Here is a 20,128-nt window from a genome sequence, read left to right as displayed (position 1 = left end):
CATTTAGGATCTTGTCCGCCCCTTTTTCATGTGCCTTCCTGTACTTCAGAGGTTGGAAGGTAAAAATGACATTTCCCAGGCTCCTTTGCACCTGGGATGGCAGATTCAAATTAGATTTACTCATTAATACATTCCTGCGATAATTTGGAGCCAGAAGTGAGGCAGAGCCTGCATTTGGCTATTTGTTTTTGTTTTTAGGTCTGGCCGTGGAGGTGTGAGGCCTTCTGGAACAGCATTCCAGTGTCTAATCCTTACCTTTGTGGTTGTCGGGAGACATTTGCGTTGCAATAGTGGTGGCTCCCTGACCCTTGCACCCCAGCTGCAGTGGAGTGTTCTTCCTGATGGTGGCAGATGTGGCCAAAACCTTTAAGGACCAGTTCTGTGATGTTGCAAGAGTCATTCACAGAAGCCTGGCCTAGAGGCTGTCCCTACAGAACTTCCAGGGATTTTACAAGCATCCTGTGTTCGATCCCATTCTGTTTACAATATCTAGAATGATTTCTGTTTTCTGCATTGAATTGTGACTGATATAAACTGGAAAAAATGTTTTCAGAAAGCTAAATAGAAAGGTCAATATTTTTATCGACCTGATAGGAAAAAGAAAAGATGCCAAAATGGAAAAATGGAAAAAATTAAGAAGATGAACCAGTTCACACAAGAGGAAATGCAAATCAGCAGAAAGCGTGTGAAGTGGATCTCTTTTCAGGAACTGCCTTGTGGCAGACTCACCCTAACGACGGTGGCAAAGCAGCCATGCCCAAAATGGATCCCACTGTCTTACCACAAGTGGTTGCTGGCCCTATAAATCCCTTCTTAATAAACTTGACTTTGGAAATGGAGTCTCTGTGTTTTCCTGGTGGGTGGAGTGAAGACATGTATAGCTTGTCTGTAGACTCAGACACAGAAAGTTGCTTTGTAGTGGGAAAGAAAAATAAGCAAGGAACAAGAAGGATCTGAAGGAAACTGAGGTAAGAAGGAGGTGGAGAGAGAAAGGTCCTCTGGTTTTAGTTTGTTCCCGAGGCCTGGGAAGAAATATCTGGTTTTGTTTAAGCTAATGTGGGTTGGCTACTTGCAAATAACAATAACAATAATTCTAATAAATATGGTCACACTATTAGAAAATACATGAAAGATCATTCATTCAACTAGTAAGTATTGGGTATCTTGCACACAGGAATTGAGGAATAGGGCTTTGGATAAGACTAAGCCTTTGTCTTCATAGAGCACATAGTAAAGTAAGGAGAGAGATACTGATCAACTAATTATGAGATACAGCAGGTTTCCCAAAGAGTGTACACCAGGATTGATGTATCCTTCGTTAGGTCATTTAGAATAGAATAGAAGATTAGCCCAAGATAATCACTTATTCATTTGTGGTTGAAGAAGTGTCTTCCAAGTGTTTGTGATGCTTTTATCCTCTCTTCAGGCAGAGCACCCTTTTATTACTATCATCACACATCCAAAGGCAAAACCTTGCATGATGGAAGGGTAGAAAATCTAACTGTAGAATCTGAGACTTAAAGCATGACTGGCCAACTCACAGATTTCCTACTTACTCCATCAAAAGTTGCATTTTGTCCCTGGTCCTAGATAAGTGTCTTTCCTCCCAATGACAAACACTGAGTGATTCAAAAGGCCGAACCCAGAAATATGTGGACACTGAAGAAATTACAGTTCTTACGCAGACACCCATGATTTCTCCTGAATGGTCTTGCTTTGATTCCAAAATCTGCATGTGAAGATATTTATCATCATTTTCTTCCATGATATCTCACACCAAAGGGGTTTTGGAAAGGGTTAAAAACATCTTTTGGGGTATTTTTTAAAGTCCATTTTTTTTAAGATGCTAGAGAACTTTCTGTGATTCTTGGATCTAGCTATCAGCTGGCTAACAGTTTGACCTGTTATAAGCTGAGGACTCTAGCGCTGGGGCAATGTTTGTCCAGGAGAAATGCATCTGGAACCAGAAAGCCTGGTTTCTGATGACATCCTGACTGATATTTCCAAGTTGCATGAGCTTCTAGGTTTTATTTTACTTCTCTGTGAAATATTGTGTTTCAGCTCTGTAATTCTCCTTTGACCGAGAGCTGACAAAAGGAGAATAAAAATGCAAGGCACAAACAGAAGATGGAAGGAGAGCACTTTGTGTAGTTGCTGCACTGCCTGCAGACTACAAGTTGGTGTGAAACCCTGAACTAGAGGGAGCGGAAGATGAGCCAGACTCAGCTCACACCAACGAACATGTTATAGCCAGAGGATGCATCACCCTGGTTAAATACCAGATGAATTAAAGGCTGTTGCCAGCAGCTGTGAAGAATGTCACTGGGATGCCATCTGATTGCCCAATGAATGCTATGAGTGAAGGGTGTCGGATCCTAAGGGAAGGTCAGTGCATTTCTGATGGTTCAACTGTGGGGTTTGGCTGGAGGCACCCAATGACACACAGGTGCCAGGAAATGTCTCTTTCTTGCATTGTGCACTGGGACAGGCCAACTCCACGCTGTCAGATGAAGTGTAGCATAGACAGCCTGGGTCACAATGGGAAAAGACAGAAAATCTGGGGCAGGCAATGGGCTCTGGGGAGCAGAGGAGTATGTCTATGTTGGGACCTCTTTATTTTTTTTTCATCTCTCCTTTATTTGTTCCTTCCTTCCTTCCTTCCTTCCTTCCTTCCTTCCTTCCTTCTCTTCTTCTCTTCCTTCTCTTTCTCCTACAAGAGAGGACTAATTGTCTTGTCAGTTTGCCTACAAGTTGTTATTATAAACTTTACTTGAGAGAGAGAGAGAGAGAGATTGAGAGAGAGAGAGAGATCTGACCCACTTGTGTTGGAATCCTAGGGCAGAGGGGTTGGGGGTTTCCTATCAGGTGGGGGCAAGCAGGTGGGCTGAGGGTTCCTAGACTCTCTTCAACCAGAGAGGCTCAATTTTCATTTGTTCATACATCAAGCTTCAATATAAGATGTTGATTAAGAAATTATTTCATTGATCAAAATAAAATGATAAGTAAAATGTAAGACCACTAAATCAGAGCTTCTTATTTCACTGGGTATTTGAATCACTTGACTCTGTTAAAATACAGATGCTGAGTCAGCAGGTGGGGCCTGAGATTCTGCCCTTCTAACAAGTTCCCAGATCATGCCCAAGCTGCTGGACCATACTTGGAGAAGCAAGGTACTAGATGCACTTTCTAGATGAATGTCTCATAGCACCCATATCACTCTTGGGATACTGCCCTTTCTTGTATTTATTTTTATTTTTAATTTTTGAAAAATTTACAAAATTTACAATTTTTTATGTATTGTATTTATTTTTAAATCACTTTAATGAGATTTAATTTACATATTATTCAATTTATTCTTTCAAAGTGCACAGTTCAGTGGGTTTTATAATATTAGTGTATATATTTAGTATAGTATATTTCATACATATTTAGCAGGTTTAGTATATTTAGAGTTGTATAACTATCACCACTATCTAATTTTAGAACATTTTTATCACACCAAAAAACAAACTTGTGATGGTTAATTATATGCGTTAACTTGACTGGGCCAATTTTTGTTTGTTTTTTGTTTAGGGAGAGAAAGCACACATGCATGAGAGGGGTGGCAGATAGAGGGAGAATGAGAGAGAGGGAGAATCTTAAGCAGGCTCAATGCTCAGCACAGAGCCTGACCCAGGACTTGATTCCAAGACTCTGGGATCATGACCTGAACCAAAATCAGGAGTCTGACACTCAATTGACTGAGCCACACAGGTGAGCCACATAGGGTCAGTTAAATAATCTCTACACCCAACATGTGGCTATTACTCATGACCCTGAGATCAAGAGTCAGATGCTCTACCAACTGAACCAGCGAGGTGCCCCAATTGGACCCATTTTTCGTCAAAATTATTGGTCAAAAATCATTCTAGGTGTTTCTGTGAAGGTGATTTTGGATGTGATAAACATTTAAATTGGGAGACTGAGTAAAGTAGATTGTTCTCTCTAATGTGAGTGAGCCACGTCCAATCAGTTGAAGAAGTCAAACTGATCATCAGGTCTTCATGAATCTTGATCCCGATAGCTTTCAGACTAGAGCTACACCATCAGCTCTCCTGGGGGTCCAGCTAAGAACTCAACCTAAAAACCTTGGGACTTTCCAAGCTCCATAATTATGTGAACTAAATCTCATGCTAAATCTCTTATAAATCCTCATACTAAATCTCTTATAATAAATACATATACCCATCCTTATTGGTTCTGTTTCGTTGGAGAACTGTGACTAATACAAATAGCCATAGCCATTACTCCCCTCAGCCCCTAATTAGCAACCACTCATCTACTTTCTGCCTCCATGGATTTGCCAATTCTGGGCATTTCATATAAATGGCATCATAAACTATATGGCCTCTTGTGAACAGGCATTATCAATCGCTAGACCATCAGCACCAAGAACAGTGCCTGGAATATGACAAGGGTAAAATGAATGGTTGTTCAATGGATGCATGAAAGAAAAATGCCTGCTGAGCTAGAGGTACTAGAGAGCAATTTCAAGGGATATAGACAGAGAAAGTGGCCAAGAGGTTTCAGTGTATATACAGGGAGTGTTGAGGGTGAGGTGACTGTGGTTGTTTTAACAGCTATAGAATTGCTCTCAAGTGGGGGTAGGAAGCATGACTAAGGGGCTTTCCAGTGAACACATAAACCCAGTTTTCATCTAACCTTTTCCTTGAGCTAGATTTTCAGAGCAACTGGCTGAGCTTCAAAGCTGTTATAAGAAGGTCAATTTAATTTATATATTGATTATGGGAGTCCATTTAAGCTTTAAGGACCTACCATGAGAGTCTTAGGAAATGTGGAATGAATGGCATAAAAATAATTCTGAAACACGAGTCACTTTCTTCTGAATTAAGTTCAGTTATATGCAGGAAATATGAATCATACATGTACCATGCATAAAGTACTGTATATATAAGGATGAACAAGACAGATTCTTTACAAAGTCCGCAATCTAATATGTGGTCATTACTTCTTGAAAATAATCTTTGAAAACTTAAGACAGCATTGAAAAGGAACCGTTTACCTCATGCCTGGTAGACCGTCTCTTGAACTATGGTGTAAGACCCTCCTTTCTCACCATTTTTCTTCCAGAGGCTGTGGACATCTAAATGATATCATTTCCCTTTAAAAAAAATTTTTTTTAAAGAGATTTTTATGTTTAAGTAATCTCTACACCCAACACGGGGCTTGAACGCACAACTCCAAGATCAAGAGTTGCACACTCCACTGACTGAGCATGCCAGGCACCCCTATCATTTCATTTTTAGATAAATACTAAAATGGGGCCAGAGCACTAAAATTTTAAGCTAGAAACCTAAGTCCAAATTCCACCTGCCTTCAATCGCATTCCTTTCCATTTTCTTCTCTATCTCTAGAAAGGGAATGCAATTTTTTATATGTAAATCCAATAATACTATTCATCTGCTTAAAATCCCTCTCAGTCCGATTGCCTGTAGCACAGACAACTCCTCACTTATGGAGTGGTGACAAATTCAACCAGTTATATGTTACTCACAAGAGATGCTCCAGAAATGAAGTGATACAAAAAGGCTCAGAATAAGTGGAACAGAAACATATTCTGAAATACTAATAAGTGACATAGTTATGCGACATTAAAAACAGACTGGATAGAATCTAAGTCACAGAATTTAACAAAAAAAGAGGTTTTTATATTGGTAAAGAGGTAAAGAAACTTTTTAACTCCTACTGGCACATCAAGAAAAGAAAAGAATTTTAGGGACAAATTAATAAACCGATATGCATAAGGGAAGGCTAATAAATTACCCCTGTCAAAATGCGACAGATGAAGTAGGTGAGACGTAAGGGTATAATGAGCATGAATAGCATAATTAACATAATATGCAATTAACTTTAGATAAAATATGGATATACGGTAAATTCGGAGCAATTTCAAATATTCATGAGACAATGGAAAATTTGGCAATGCACAAACAACAAAGAAAAATCACAATAAATCAATCCTTAAAGCAGAAATCACATAGATCATATTCTCTGACTGCATTCTAATAAAACTAAAAATTAGCAAGAAAATGAAAGCCAAACAAATCGATTCATTTTAAAATTGAAAATAATCACAGAATAGTTTAGTAACTGTTCCTATAAGTGAGTTTTTAGAAATAATAATGAGAAAACCTCATGCAAAAAGCTGGGTTTTGTGCCCTATGTTGCTCATAGCACAATTTTAGCCTTCGGTTGCATTTATTAGAAAACCAGAGGGGCCCTGGGTGGTGCAGTCGGTTAAGCATCCGACTTCAGCCAGGTCACGATCTCGCGGCCCGTGAGTTCGAGCCCCGCGTCAGGCTCTGGGCTGATAGCTCGGAGCCTGGAGCCTGTTTCCGATTCTGTGTCTCCCTCTCTCTCTGCCCCTCCCCCGTTCATGCTCTGTCTCTCTCTGTCCCAAAAATAAATAAATGTTGGAAAAAAAAATTAAAAAAAAAAGAAAACCAGAAAAGTGACTACATGGCATTTGATCACAGGTATTTATACTTTCTCTTTCCCCAAACCATATTAGAATGCCAGTAAAGATATCAACATGCTCTCGATTGACAAAGAGGGAGAGGAGAAAACTTTAGCTGAGGAGTTTCAATTATTTGGCAAGTCCAAAAGCACTTGATTTAACTGAATAGTTAAAATTGTTACCCAAATTTCTGCAGACAATGATATCAACAAATAGCATGCAATTCGTCTCAGTACCTCTGTCAAGCTTGGCTCCAAATGATACCAGGGAGCATGGAAGGTGCAACGGGGTCATGGGGCTGACATGAGAGGCCATTTGGAGTTCCCTCCACAGAGCAGCCAGACACTTAGGTCCTTCTCCGCTACGCAGCCAAGCACCTGGCCACGTCCCCACACTGCCCATGTGGCACTGAAGGTGATGTTCTAAAGGACTTGAGACGTTGAGGCCTAAACCTTGAGGACCTCAGGAGTAGTATGAAACAAGGGAGCAGGGGAAAGAAGTAGGGCTGGGAACAGGAAGATAAATTTCCTGACACTGCTCATCAGAATGCCAGCAGTCAGAAGGGTGGCTGACGCCCGTCTGAAGTGAGTGAACTAGAAACGCTAACATTTGAGGATACTTCAACAAACATGGCGTTTTGGAGTCCCTCCGCTATGCAACTAACTTACCTGTGTACAAGATTCCTATCAGCATTTTGGTGCCTAAATCAATCTTAAATATGATGGGACAGTCAACAATCTTTAAACATTTTGAGAAATCTACCTAAATGAAAAGGAAAACCACCAAAAAACAGGGAAAAGGAATCCCAAAATAATTTGGGGCTGGGGATAGCAGAAGGAAGTTTCAAAATAACTACTATGACCTGAGAGAGAAAAGAAAACAACACGCTGACAAATGATAAAAAGGCATACTCGGCAGGTAAGAAAGATGTCTTGGCAATAGAGAATGTGCTGTTAGAAATTTTAAATTCTGTAGAAGAAGTCAAAGATAAAGGTAAGGAAATTTCACAGAAGCTAAAATAAATCAAAGAATTAATAAATAAGCAAATAAGTGGAATATGGGAAAGACCACATGAGGACATTGGAGGATCAAGCCAAGAATGTGGCATCCCACTGTCAGTAGCTACACAGAGAAAACTGGGGATATAGAAAGGAGAAAATTATTGAGAAAACTTACAAGAAAACTTGCAAACCCAAAGGGTACATCTATAGATTGAGAGGGCCCATCAAATGGAGTGAAAAAGACACCTACCAACATGCATCAGTATAAAAATTTCAAAATCCTGTAGGTGGAAAGAAGATGTAAAAATAGGTCATAAACAACGACATGGGAATGAGAATCACTACATTTCTTAATCTTGAATACTAGATGCTGAAAGTTAGTGGAACAATGCCTTCAGAACCAAGAGAAAATGATTTTTAAACCAGAGTTCCATATCTAGCCAAACCATCAATTAAACATGAGCCTAAAATTGAGGTAAATTGGACTTACAAGCATCTCCCATTCATCGTTCTTATGGAAAATCTTGGAGGATGTACTTCAGTAAACTGAGAATAAAATGAAAACTGAGGGGTGCCTGGGTGGCTCAGTGGGTTGAGTGTGGGACTCGATTTCGTAAGCCCCACGTCGGGGCCTGCACTAAGCATGGTACTTGCTTGAGATTCTTTCTCTCTCTCTCTCTCTTGCCCTCTATCCCTCCCCCACTCATGCACATGTAAGCTCTCTATCTCACTCTCTCTCAGAAAGAAAGAAAGAAAGAAAGAAAGAAAGAAAGAAAGAAAGAAAGAGAAAGAATGAAAGAAAGAAAGAAAAGGAAAGAAAGAAAGAAAAGAAAGAAAAGAAAAGAAAGAAAGAAAGAAAGAAAGAGAAAGAAAGAAAGAAAGAAAGAAAGAAAGAAAGAAAGAAAGAAAGAAAGAAAGAAAGAAAAGCAAAAACATGAGATCCAGGAAATACAGGATTTTAGATCAGAGAAGAATGGAAGGAAGTGTCTGGGCAGCATCTCTACAACTCTTCTAGAGGCCAGCCAGTCCAGATGGAGTTGGAGGCTGTGGAGCTGGGGTGAGCAAGTAACCAGGACAGAAATGTGCTGAAAAGATTATTTTCTATGCTTTACTGTTTGGGAAAAAAGTGATAGGTTTCTCTTGGAACATTTGGAAAATCATTGCCTTACATACATAGACTACTAAACAAAAGAAAAGGTATGATAAATATTAACTCCAGAGAAAAAGAAAAAGTACACAAGAAAGAAAAGACTATATGGCTCGATAGCAAACTGTATTTTTACACAATCATAATATTGTAAATACTGACTATAACTTAAGCCAAATTGTAGTATAAGAGGATGTTGGGTTTTATGGAATTTCTGTAACAAAGCAAAGCATAACAGAAGTATATAGATAATAAGTTATGGATAATATCTAAAACTGACAAATCGATAAATAACAAAAGAAGTAATTTTTAATGGTCGGATAGTAAGTAAGGACCAAATACAATAGTAAAAGATTTATCTGTGGTTTCCTCTAAGAAACAGAACTGGAATATATAAAGGAGTGGTGCAGGGGACAGTTGCTTTTCTGGGGGGTTGATGGTTATCCACTTTGTAGTAGTAATTGATTTTATAATCTTTGTGCTTACATTTACTGTGTTAAGATTTTGCATTAATTTTAAAAAGGAAAATAAGTGTATAAGCACTAAATTTAGAAAACTAAAAAGAAGACTGGTAAAACTAAAGAAAGTGGATGGAATTAGTAATGATAAAACTGTGATAAAATTAAAATAAAATAAAATAAAATAAAATAAAATAATAAAAGGAGACTTAATAAAATTAAAACTTGTTCTCCTAAAAGTCCAATGCAATAGTAAAACTTTGGGCACATCTATTCAAGAAAAGGAGAAAATAAGTCACTAAGCAATATTAGTGATAAGAAAAAAGTCATAACCACAAAAATGGGAAATGAAAACAAGAAGAAAATGGTAGAAGGATGACTTATACATCTTGATACCAAAAAAAGTATGTACAAGTCCAGAAGAAATAGATGATCTTTCAGCAAAATCAAGGATAGACACATGAGTAGATCTGTAACCACAGAAGAGACTGCGCGGTTAACAATACGATATGTACAAAGTCCAGACAATTTTCAAGGCTGTTCATTTAAGGTCCAAGGGAGAGAATTCCTATTATTATCCAAAAAAAGAAAATTATAGACCATATAAAAGAACAAAATAGCATAATTATTGCAACAGATGATTGCTAAAAGCTTATCATTTTAACATCTGGTTCTGACTCAAATTTCATTAAATTGATAAAAGTAGTCTATTGAAAACCTTGAACAAACATCATAATTAAAGGTAAAATAGTTTGAAACATCCCATTTATATCAGGAAAAAAGCATAGATGCCAGTTAATACATGTAGTATTCAATGGTATTTTTGAAGTTTTAGTTGATACTTGAGATAAGTAAATAAAAGAGACAAAGACATGAAAATAATAGAACCACTTACATTTTTAGTTATAGTGGTTGTCTACAGACAACCATATAATTTGTTTATAATTTGTTTACAAATTGAAAAACTGCAACCAATAAAAGAGTTGAGTCCAATACATGGAGGATAGAAGATGTAGAAGCAAAATCAATACTTCTATGCACTAGAAATAAAAAATTATAAAATATAAAAGTTCCATTTCCACAAATAGCAAGAGTAAAAATCATACATTATTTAGAAATATACCTAACTGAAAATGTGGAAGACCCCATCAATACCCAAGATATACAAAGATATAAATTATTTTCTGGAGGAATTAAAGGAAGTCCTAAATAAATGGAAAGACACACTTGATTCTTGGATAAGAAGAATCCATAATATATCAACTCTCCCCAAATGATTTTATAAACACCAATCCCAATCAATAATTCTCATTATCCACATGGTTAACTCCTTCACCTTCTTCAATTTTTGCCCAAATATCCCTTCCTCATTGAAATCTTTCCCTATCAGCCAATTCAAAACTTCAACACTTTTTCCATCCAGGGAACTCTGACTCTTTTACCAGACTCCTCTACTCTGTATCTTTTTTTTCATAGCATATGTACCTACTAATTAGCCAATAATTATTTATTGTGTTCCTTGTTTATTGTTGGCTTTACCCTGTTAGAGTGTTAATTCCACACAGGAATTATCACCTGAGTTATTCATTGAGAAATGCCCAGCACCTTATGCCTGACATATAAAGTTGCTCAACTACTTTGCAAATATTTTTTATGACAGACTGTCAACTGTCTTCTAACTCTGTTTATGATATATTTACCATATGGAAGTTAATTTTTTGTTGGTTTTTTTCAAGTAGTAAAATCCACTTTCTTAATCAATCCAGAATTACATATGAACTATTTATATTTTAGTCTAGTGGTTTAATCATTTTTAAAATAAAAACTGAACTGAAGTAAACTAGAAAACTCAATGGCATTTTTAAAAAAACCATTTGAGGAATGCCTGGGTGGGTCAGTTGGTTAATCGTCCGACTCTTGATTTCTGCTCAGGTCACGATCTCATGGTTCCTGAGATCAATCCCTGTGTCGGGTTCTTGCAGAGACTGCTTGGGATTCTCTCTCTCTTCTTTCTCTCTGCCCTTCCTCCCACTCATTGTTGTGTCTCTCTCTCTCTAAAAAATAAATAAATAAACTTACAAAATATATACCATTTGAATAACTGAAATATTATTCTGGAAGAGTAAATGTGCTAGAAAGTTCAAGATAATTTCAGAAAGACACAGAACTTGCCTCATTAAATATCAAAACATAATAAGAATTTGCAGAAATTAAGTAGTGTGATAATGGTATAAGAACAGGAAAAAAAGAATTAATGGTGAAAAATAGAATAGAGAACCTGGTTCATATACAGTGGGAATTGAGTATGATTAAGGTATAGAAAAGATAGATGATTTAATAAAATTTTTGCTGAAATTGGATTATACAGTCAAAAAATAAAATAAAGTTATGTTCCTTCTTTCATCACAAACACAAAAATTCCTGGTGAATTTGAAAGTGAAATATGTTTTTCAAAACCTGGGTGGCTCAGTCTGTTGATACTGAGATTTCAGCTCAGGTCAAGATCTCACAGTTCATGGGTTCAAGTCTGGTGTCGGGCTGTGTGCTGACAGCTCAGAACCCAGATCCTGCTTCTGATTCTGTGTCTCCTTCTCTCTCTGCCCCTCCCCCGCTATGCTCTGTCTCTCAAAAATAAATAAATGTTAAAAAAAATTTAAAAAACATTTAAAAACAAGGCCAAAATTTAAATAATTATTACATAATCTTGGCAAGCAAGTCACAGAATTCAGAAACAGTAAAGGCAATATTTGATAGATTTTACTATGAAAAACAAAATACAATCTTCACTTGGATATGGCAAATACACCATAAAAAGATAGCTGAAAATCTGTCAAAAAATATTTGCAATCAACATAAGACAAGGGGTAAACGTCAATACTAACTAATGAGCTTGGGGAAATTAATAAGTAAGAAGTCCAACAATCCACTGGAAATGAAATTGCCAATGGATATTACAAGAAAATAAATGTGTGAACACAGGATTTGGATGAAATTCAGCACTGAAACAAGTCCAGGAAAAAGCCATAATGATAATCAGTTCATGATTATCAGCTGAGGAAACTTATCTAAACCATAGAACATGACTCATTTGTGGGAGGCCATCACCATCATTTGATAAACATTGTGCCTGGAAAGACACTAGAGATACATAAAATGTTGACGATGCCAAAAATGTCAACCCTCATTGGAGCCATGTTACTCTAGTTAATCCTATGGAAAAGGAAGCCAGCTCCAGAAAAAAGAACTAAGATTCTTAGTACTTTAACTCTTTAGTCTCAGGACACTGTTCTCTTATTCTTCTATTTCTCATCAAAAGCTGCTATTCAAAATTGTGATATATTAAGAGTGTAGTTGAAATGCTATTGGATAACAGGTCAAGTAATTTTGGTTCCATTTTTAAGGTCACAACTTAATATATATGATTTTGGAAATGTTATTAGCTTCCTTAATCCCTTAATCTCCTTGTATACTGATGTCCTCATCTGCAAAGTGGCAAGAGAGTATTTGTTCTCCAAGGGGCATCCTGGAGCTATTATGAACGTTGAGTCAGGGGACAGCAACCTGGAAATGGCCACACTGTAATAAAAACCACAGGGAAATGAATACATATGAGATTTTGAAGATGACAAAATAATTTTTTTTTTTAGAGAGTGAGCACATGAGCAGGGAGAGGGACAGGAGAGAGAGAGAGAGAGAGAGAGAGAGAGAGAGAGAGAATCTTAAGCAGGATCCATACTCAGTGCGGAGTCTCAATCCCACGATCCTGGGATCGTGACCTGAGCTGAAATCAGGAGTCAGACACTCGATAGACTGAGCCACCCAGGTGCCCTGACAAAATCATTTTTAAAGATTGAAATTTTTGACCAGTTAGAAAAGTTCAGAGAGGAAAGGGAATACATTTGTTTTCTGATTTATACACAGAAAAATTGAAATATGGAGAATTAAGGCAATTTACCTAAATCCATGCCAACAGGTCACTTTTCATTTGTACATACTGTAATAGTATTTCTATTTATTTAAACCACAGAAGGAAGGAGTCACTACATCCTTACTCTTGAAATTACAGCATTTTATTTGGTTAGTGTTATAGATTGAAATGTGTCCCTCCAAAATTCCTGTTTTAGTCTTAACCTTCAGCATCTCAGAATGTGACTGTATAAAGCCATAGGATCTTTAAAGACATAATTAGGTATAAATGGGGTCATTCAGGTGGGCTCTAATCCAATAGGACTAGTGTCCTTGTAAAAATAGGAAGTTTGGAAACAAAAAAGTTCAGTGGGGAGATCATGTGAATATAGGAAGAAGAAGGCCATCTAATCAACATGCAAAAGAATGAAATTGGACCCTTATCTTCCACCACACACACAAAATTAACTCCAATTAGGTTAAAAACTTAAATATAAGGCCTGAAACTATAAAAGTTCTAGAAGAAAACGGGAAAATCTTCATAATATTGATCTTGACAATGATTTCTTGCCTATGACATCAAAAGCACAAGCAACAAAAGCAAAAATAGATAAGTGGAACTATAACAAATTAAAAAGCTTTTACACAGCAAAGGAAACAATCAACAGAGTGAAGAAAATATTTGCAAACCATCTAACAGATAAGGGGTTACTATCCAAAACACATAAGAAACTCTTACAACTCAATAGCAAGAAGTCCAAATAACCTGTTTTTAAAAATGGACAAAAGACTTAAATAGACATCTCTCCAAAAAAGGTAAAAAATACTCAACAAGTTATGAAAAGATACTCAACATTGCTAATCATTAGGGAAATGCAAATAAGAAACCTATGAAATATCACCTCATACCTGTTAGGATAGTTACTATCCAAAACACAAAAGATATGTGTTGGCAAGGATGTGGAGAGATAGAAACCCTTGTACACTGTTGGTGGCGATGTAAAATGGTGAAGTTATCACTGCCAATAGTATGGAAGAGCCTCAAATAATTAAAAATAGAATTATCATATGATCCAGCAATGCCACTTCTGGGTATATCTCCCAAAGAATTGAAATCAGGATCTCAGATATTTTCACTCCCATGTTCACTGAAGTATTGTTTACAATAGTCAAGACATGGAAACAACCTAAATATTCAGCAACAGATGAATGGATAAAGAAAATGTGGTATACACATACAATGGAATTAATATTCCTTAGCCTTAAAACAAAAGAACATCGGGGTGCCTGGGTGGCTCAGTTGGTTAAGCATCTGACTCTTGGTTTTGGCTCAGGTCATAATCTCACAGTTCATGGATTTGAGCCCCAAGTTGGGCTCCACGCTGACCTGACAGTTCAGAGCCTGCTTGGAATTCTCTCTCCCTTTCTCTCTGCCCTTCCCCTGCTCATGCACTTTCTCTCCCAAAATAAATAAACAAACTAAAAAAATAGCGAGAGAGAAGGAAATCTTGCCATATACAACAACATGCTGAATCTGGAGGACGTTATGCTAAGTAAAATAAGCCAGTCACAGAAGGGCTAATGCTGTATGCGTCCACCTATATGAAGTCTCTAAAACTGTCAAATTCATAAAAACAAAGTAGAATGGCGGTTGGCAAGGGCTGAGGGGAAGGAAAAGAGGGAAGCTGCTGTACAATGGGTACATAGTTTCAGTTACACAAGATGAGTAAGTTCTAGTGAGCTGCTGTATCACATTGTACCTATAGTTAACAACACTGAATTGTGCACTTAAAATTTTTTCAGAAGGGTAGATCTCAGGTGAAGTGTACCTACCACAATTAAAAAAAAGTGTTTTAACTATAAAAGAGAACATGTTAAAAGATGGCCATCTCTAAGCTAACAAAAGAGGCCTCGGAAGAAATGAACTCGGCTCACTCTCGAACTCAGAACTCTACCCACTAGAGCTGTGTGAAAACAAACCTCTGTTGTGTAAGCTGCCCGGTCTGTGGTACTTGGTCGACAGTGTTTCTTGCCAATGGATATAGACCAGTCCTTCTTGGGTTTGTTAGTCTGTATTTTAAGGGGATATTTTACGAAGCTTAAGCTGCATGAACAGGGTCAGTGATATCAGTCTGTTTGACCGAATTAGGAAAATCGTTCTGTCTTTATTGAGAACTAGATTCACACCTTGAAGTGGACTTTTGGAGCCCAAGGTGTGTAGTTTCTAACTGAAGGTGACAAATAGAGAATGCATTACCCTGTTGATGGTAACATTTTCCATATTTACTTGTCATGGTTAAGCACGCTCACAAGCTTAGTACATTTTCTTAAATCATCAATCGCATCAATTGCATATATACTGCATCAATTGCAGTATATATAATAATCATGCAATTGATTAAGTATATATAATTATATACTTATAAATAAGTAATAAACAAGTAGAGAGGTGACAGTGGTACAAGTTACGCATAGGCTGTCTAGGCCCTGGGGGTAGAGGAGAAAAAAAGGCATGAGGCTTCGATAAGTCAAACCAGAGTGGTGACAGTAACAACTCCACGGCCAAGCATGGGTTCTTCCACTACTGCCTCAGTCCATTTTCAGAGAGACGGTCTCTGATGGAGCCAGCGTGACCATATTATGACTCACTGGTGGCACAACACGGCTGCCCTTAGAGCAGGCGCTCCTCCCTTGCCCCATGACCGGGAGGGCAGTAGGTTTCCTGTGTCCTCATCAGGGCTACTGATGTGCTGTTTCATATAAAGGGGATGTAAATGGAGTAGACTCCATGACTGACATTTCTAATGTAGATCCTTTCTCCAGACCCGCCCCTTGTTTGGAGATCCAGGCTCAACATCTAACGATAAACGAGATTTGCTTATTAGTAATCCTCCAGCCTTCTGTGGTATGTCATTTCTCATCTTTCTGTTTGTGGATACAGAGCCCTCCTAGACTGCCCCTAGCGTGCACACCGTTTTACATTCAAGCATTAAATAGCCGCTCCGAGAGCTTTTATATAGGTGGAATCAAAAGCCTCAGGAGGTCTCTGGCCATCTTACCTGGGCTGGCCTAGGATCTGTTTTCATTTGACTCCTTTGCACAGCCCGTTCCACTCAGAGACCACAGACAGAATGAGAAGGGTATTATTTTTCCGTTCACTAAAAGATTTACAAATGCAGACAGGATCACACCCCAGAGGCTGAGAAACAACACTCCTGTGAATTCCTAAGAGAAAAACAAATTGTTGAGATTTTTTTTTCCATCTGCAGTTCTTTATAACTCACTAGCCTAGCAAATACTGAAACTAAGGAAACAGGGTTTTACAGCTAAATGTTTCTCAATACTGCATTTGAACAAAACAATTTATAGGGTTCTTCACCTGCCTCCTTCAATGCTCCATTTAGCATATATATTCCTGAGTCCAAAGTAACTGTACACACTAGGCATAATTCTTTCTGATGTACAGACCCTCACCTGATTCTCTGCAGAGAATAGGATTGGGAGCCCAGGAGTCTGTAGAATCCGCTGCCCAGAGCAGCATCTCTACCTTCTACTTTATCTAGAAAAAAAAAAGATGGGGTGCCTTGAGTGGCACAGTTAGTTGAGCCTCCGACTCCAGCTCCTGTTATGATCTCATGGTACATGAGTTCCGTGAGTTCAAGCCCCGCATGGGGCTCACTGCTGTCAGTGCAGAGCCCTGCACTTCGGATCCTCTGTGTCCCTCTCTCCCTGCCCCTCTCCCGCTTGCATGCAGGTACATGCCTGCATTCTTACAAAAAGAAAGAAAACATTAAAAAAAAAAGAAAACCAAACATAAAAACTTTGGAGAAAAGTGATGCCTGGTCTATGTTCATGCCGGTTGGCATTTCTGCCATCGTGCTCCATAGCACTTGTTCAATGTCCTCAAATAATGAGAGGTTGTCAATGGATGAAGACTTTCACTACCTCCATAACTATCTGGGTGAGGCTCTCCTGTTAATACATTTCTTTTAGTCCTAATGCTACCAACTCTCTTCCGGGGCAACCTTTCTCTCCTTCCTAGGTGGCTTTAAATTTTATTTTTTTAAATAAAATACTAGTGTTTAGATAGGTGCCAACACAAAACGCAGCCTAGGATCCAAATTCATTTTTAACCAAAGCTAGGTAGGGGTTCAACTGAGCTTTGAAATACTAGTTATATCCGCGTCCCTGTAGGCAGGAAAGAGGGGATTGTAGCATGGGCTGCTAACAGATAGCCAGTCTCAGGGGTAGAAAATCCCAGAGACAGGTGGCACAGAATGAAGACCTCACGGGGAAACCAAGCCTATTCTCTAAGAAAAAGGCCAGCCTGTCAGTCTTTTTTTTCCACTGTTGCATGTCCCTGAGAACCAGTTACTTAGCCAGGCATGCCGTCTGCAAAGTAAAATCCTGTGACCAGAGTATAGTCACCTCTCCTTCTGTCCAACATTCTAAACATGGAGAAATCTAGATATGGATGCTAGAAAATCCCATCAGATCCCACTGTCCAAAATAAAGCCCAGAAGTTCTAGAGTTAATACAAATAGTATAATGACTAAAGATTTCAATAAGGTCTGACCAAGATAGAGTAATCTATGTCCCCGTGAATTGAAATGTTGGTGCTTTTTTCCAAATTTCTAAGAAGGAGCTGGATTTTTTAAAATAATCATTATAACAACAAGAACAACAATAAATCACAAGTCCTTTTCCTCTCTCCTTCCCTAGTCTTCCATTTTTATCTTTCATTGCCATTGTTGTTGTTATTCTTGTTTTTAGCTTTTTCTCATCTTGGTGATTCTTTTTCTTTTTCTCTAAATTTCTCAGAAGAGAGATAGATAGTATTGACTGAAACCGAGGGCAGTGCTGGGGACACAGTGGGCTTTCTGAGAGGAGAATCAATAGTGATGACAGAGTCTGATCTGGCTGGGATTTTGTTAATGAAATGTTCCCCTCCCCACAGCTACAGGAAGAAGATGAATTGGAAATGGTAGCTCACAGCAGGCTATTCTGACCTAAGCGCCCTTTCTCATTCAACCTTTGGAAGGAAAGGATGACCATTTACTTGAATGGAACCCTTTTGCGTTCCCATCCCATTGAAGGCTCAGAGTACTTGGACATATTAAGCTCTCTGAGGCCCAAGGGCATTGAATTGAGCCCAATAATAATTTTCTGAGAATCTCATTTGCGTTTAACTTTCAGATTCAGGGGCACACCAAAAAAAGAGTTCCAAGCTGCGACTTGGGTGGGCGAGAAGAATATGTCTTATGGTAGAGATATCATTAATTTTATTCCTGTGGGTGGGCGGTGGTAGTAGAGAAATAAGCATTAGTGGTTGCGGAAAAGTGATGAATAAAAGGCCCCATCCTTGGTGTTAGGAAGACTGTGTTTTAGAGCCATCTTGTTGCTAGCTAAGTGCTTTCATTTAACATAAAATCATGTAACAACTGGAAAATACCCAAGAATATCTTTGAATTCCCTTCTCACTTTGTTATTCTATGTCGCACCAATCCAGGAGGCCAAGGATCCTCAAAGAATGGAGCTACAGGGTTATTACGTGAGACAAGATGACTGAAAACAGTTCTCTCCAACTCAGAGCTTTGCAGACCCGCAGATGGCATTGAGCATTTCACATGAGACTCCATGTTGATGGTGATGCTCTCCTTTCGTATATTTCAGTCAATTTGTTAGTTTGGGGATATTTTTTAAAAACCTCTCTTCTCTTCTTTTTTCCATCTCCTACACAGCTACCACGTCAATTGTTTTTTCTCACCAAATATGCCCTCATGTGATACCCCACACACAAGTGTGAAAATGACTTGGTCTGAATAGGCATTTACACAGCAGGTAAATTCCATCATGGTTGGATGGGAGATTTGGTACCTTATTTCTTCTTGAATGTTCTATTAATAATGACCCAAACTAATTGTTTTTCCCAGTATTTTCTCTTCCTTAAGCTTTTAGAAGTAGTTGTCACTAACAAGAAGCCAAAGGAAAATATAGTCACAGTGTCTGCTTTTAAGATTTAGGTTTTTCTGTACGTTTTTAAATCATTAATGGTGGGTGTCTTGGGGAAAAAATTCTTTAAGTAGTCCTCTGAAAAGATTAAAATCTACTTATTTGGTGAATACTTATTGAAGATTTATTATGTGCATAGCACTGTAATAGGCACTTTGGAGAAATATGAAAAAAATATGTACAAAGCAGTGGTAGAGTCTTCTAGTTTTCTATTCAATATCCCTTTAATCATTTTCATCATACCCCAACCATTAGCAAGTTATGCCATCCCTATCTTCAAAAGAGATTCAAAGTCTGATCCTCCAGTCATCATTATCTTTTAACTAGATTATTCCAATAGCTTCCTAACTGACCTCTCAGTTTCTCCTGGATCTTCCCACTGTCTATTCTCTATGAAGAACCAGAGTGATTCTTTGAAATCTCACCAATGGCTTTGCATCTGACTCACTGGAAAAACACTGTTCTAGAGTTCCTACTACCTGACCTCTCCCTGCTACTATGACCTCATCTCCTACTGCTCCTGTCTTTCTCCTCCATTCCATCCCATCAGCCCTCTCTTTACTCAAACATGTCAAACACCTTCCTTCATCAGGGCCTTTGCACTCCCTCTTCTCTTGCCTAAAGTGTTCTTCCCTCAGATATCTGCATATCTTGCTTTGACACTTCTTTCAGGTCTCCACAAAAAAATTATCTTATAAGTGAAGACTTTCCTGACTACAAGTTTACTGGATTATTTGCCTATTTACTTTGTCCATGAACTATTGTTTTTAAATTTTTTAATCTTCATTTATTTTTTGAGAGAGATGCAGTGTGAGCAGGGGAGGAACAGAGAGAGAGGGGGACACAGAATCCGAAGCAGGCTCCAGGCTCTGAGCCACCCGCACAGAGCCCGACGCGGGGATCGAACTCATGAACCATGCGATAGTGACCTGAGCCAAAGTTGGACACTCAATCGAGAGAGCCACCCAGGCGCCCCTGTCCATGCACTATAAATGTGAGGTCCACGAAGGTAGAATCTTTATGCATTTTGTTCATTGTTTTATTCCTAGGAACTAGAACAGGGTCTGGCACATAAAATATGATCAAT

At 38.3% G+C, this 20,128-nt stretch overlaps 2 long non-coding RNA genes across 2 annotated transcripts in view; one reads left to right on the top strand and one right to left on the bottom strand.

The window, feature by feature from the left end:
- LOC125175772 (uncharacterized) overlaps positions 1-19,635 on the bottom strand; it is a 42,552-nt gene extending 22,917 nt beyond the window's left edge. Inside the window, exon 1 of the long non-coding RNA XR_007155958.1 lies at positions 19,395-19,635. This is a non-coding gene — a long non-coding RNA (uncharacterized LOC125175772). The remainder of the gene's footprint in view (positions 1-19,394) is intronic.
- LOC125175773 (uncharacterized) lies at positions 2,280-19,380 on the top strand. The gene is made up of 3 exons (XR_007155959.1): positions 2,280-2,385; positions 3,079-3,170; positions 18,539-19,380. It is a non-coding gene; the product is annotated as an uncharacterized LOC125175773 (long non-coding RNA).
- Positions 19,636-20,128: the final 493 nt, after the last annotated feature.

The sequence above is a fragment of the Prionailurus viverrinus genome, chromosome C2 (genome assembly GCF_022837055.1).
Source record: "Prionailurus viverrinus isolate Anna chromosome C2, UM_Priviv_1.0, whole genome shotgun sequence".
Taxonomy (NCBI): Eukaryota; Metazoa; Chordata; class Mammalia; order Carnivora; family Felidae; genus Prionailurus; species Prionailurus viverrinus.
Note: the sequence above shows the minus strand (reverse complement) of the source record. Positions and strands in the feature narration are given on the sequence as shown.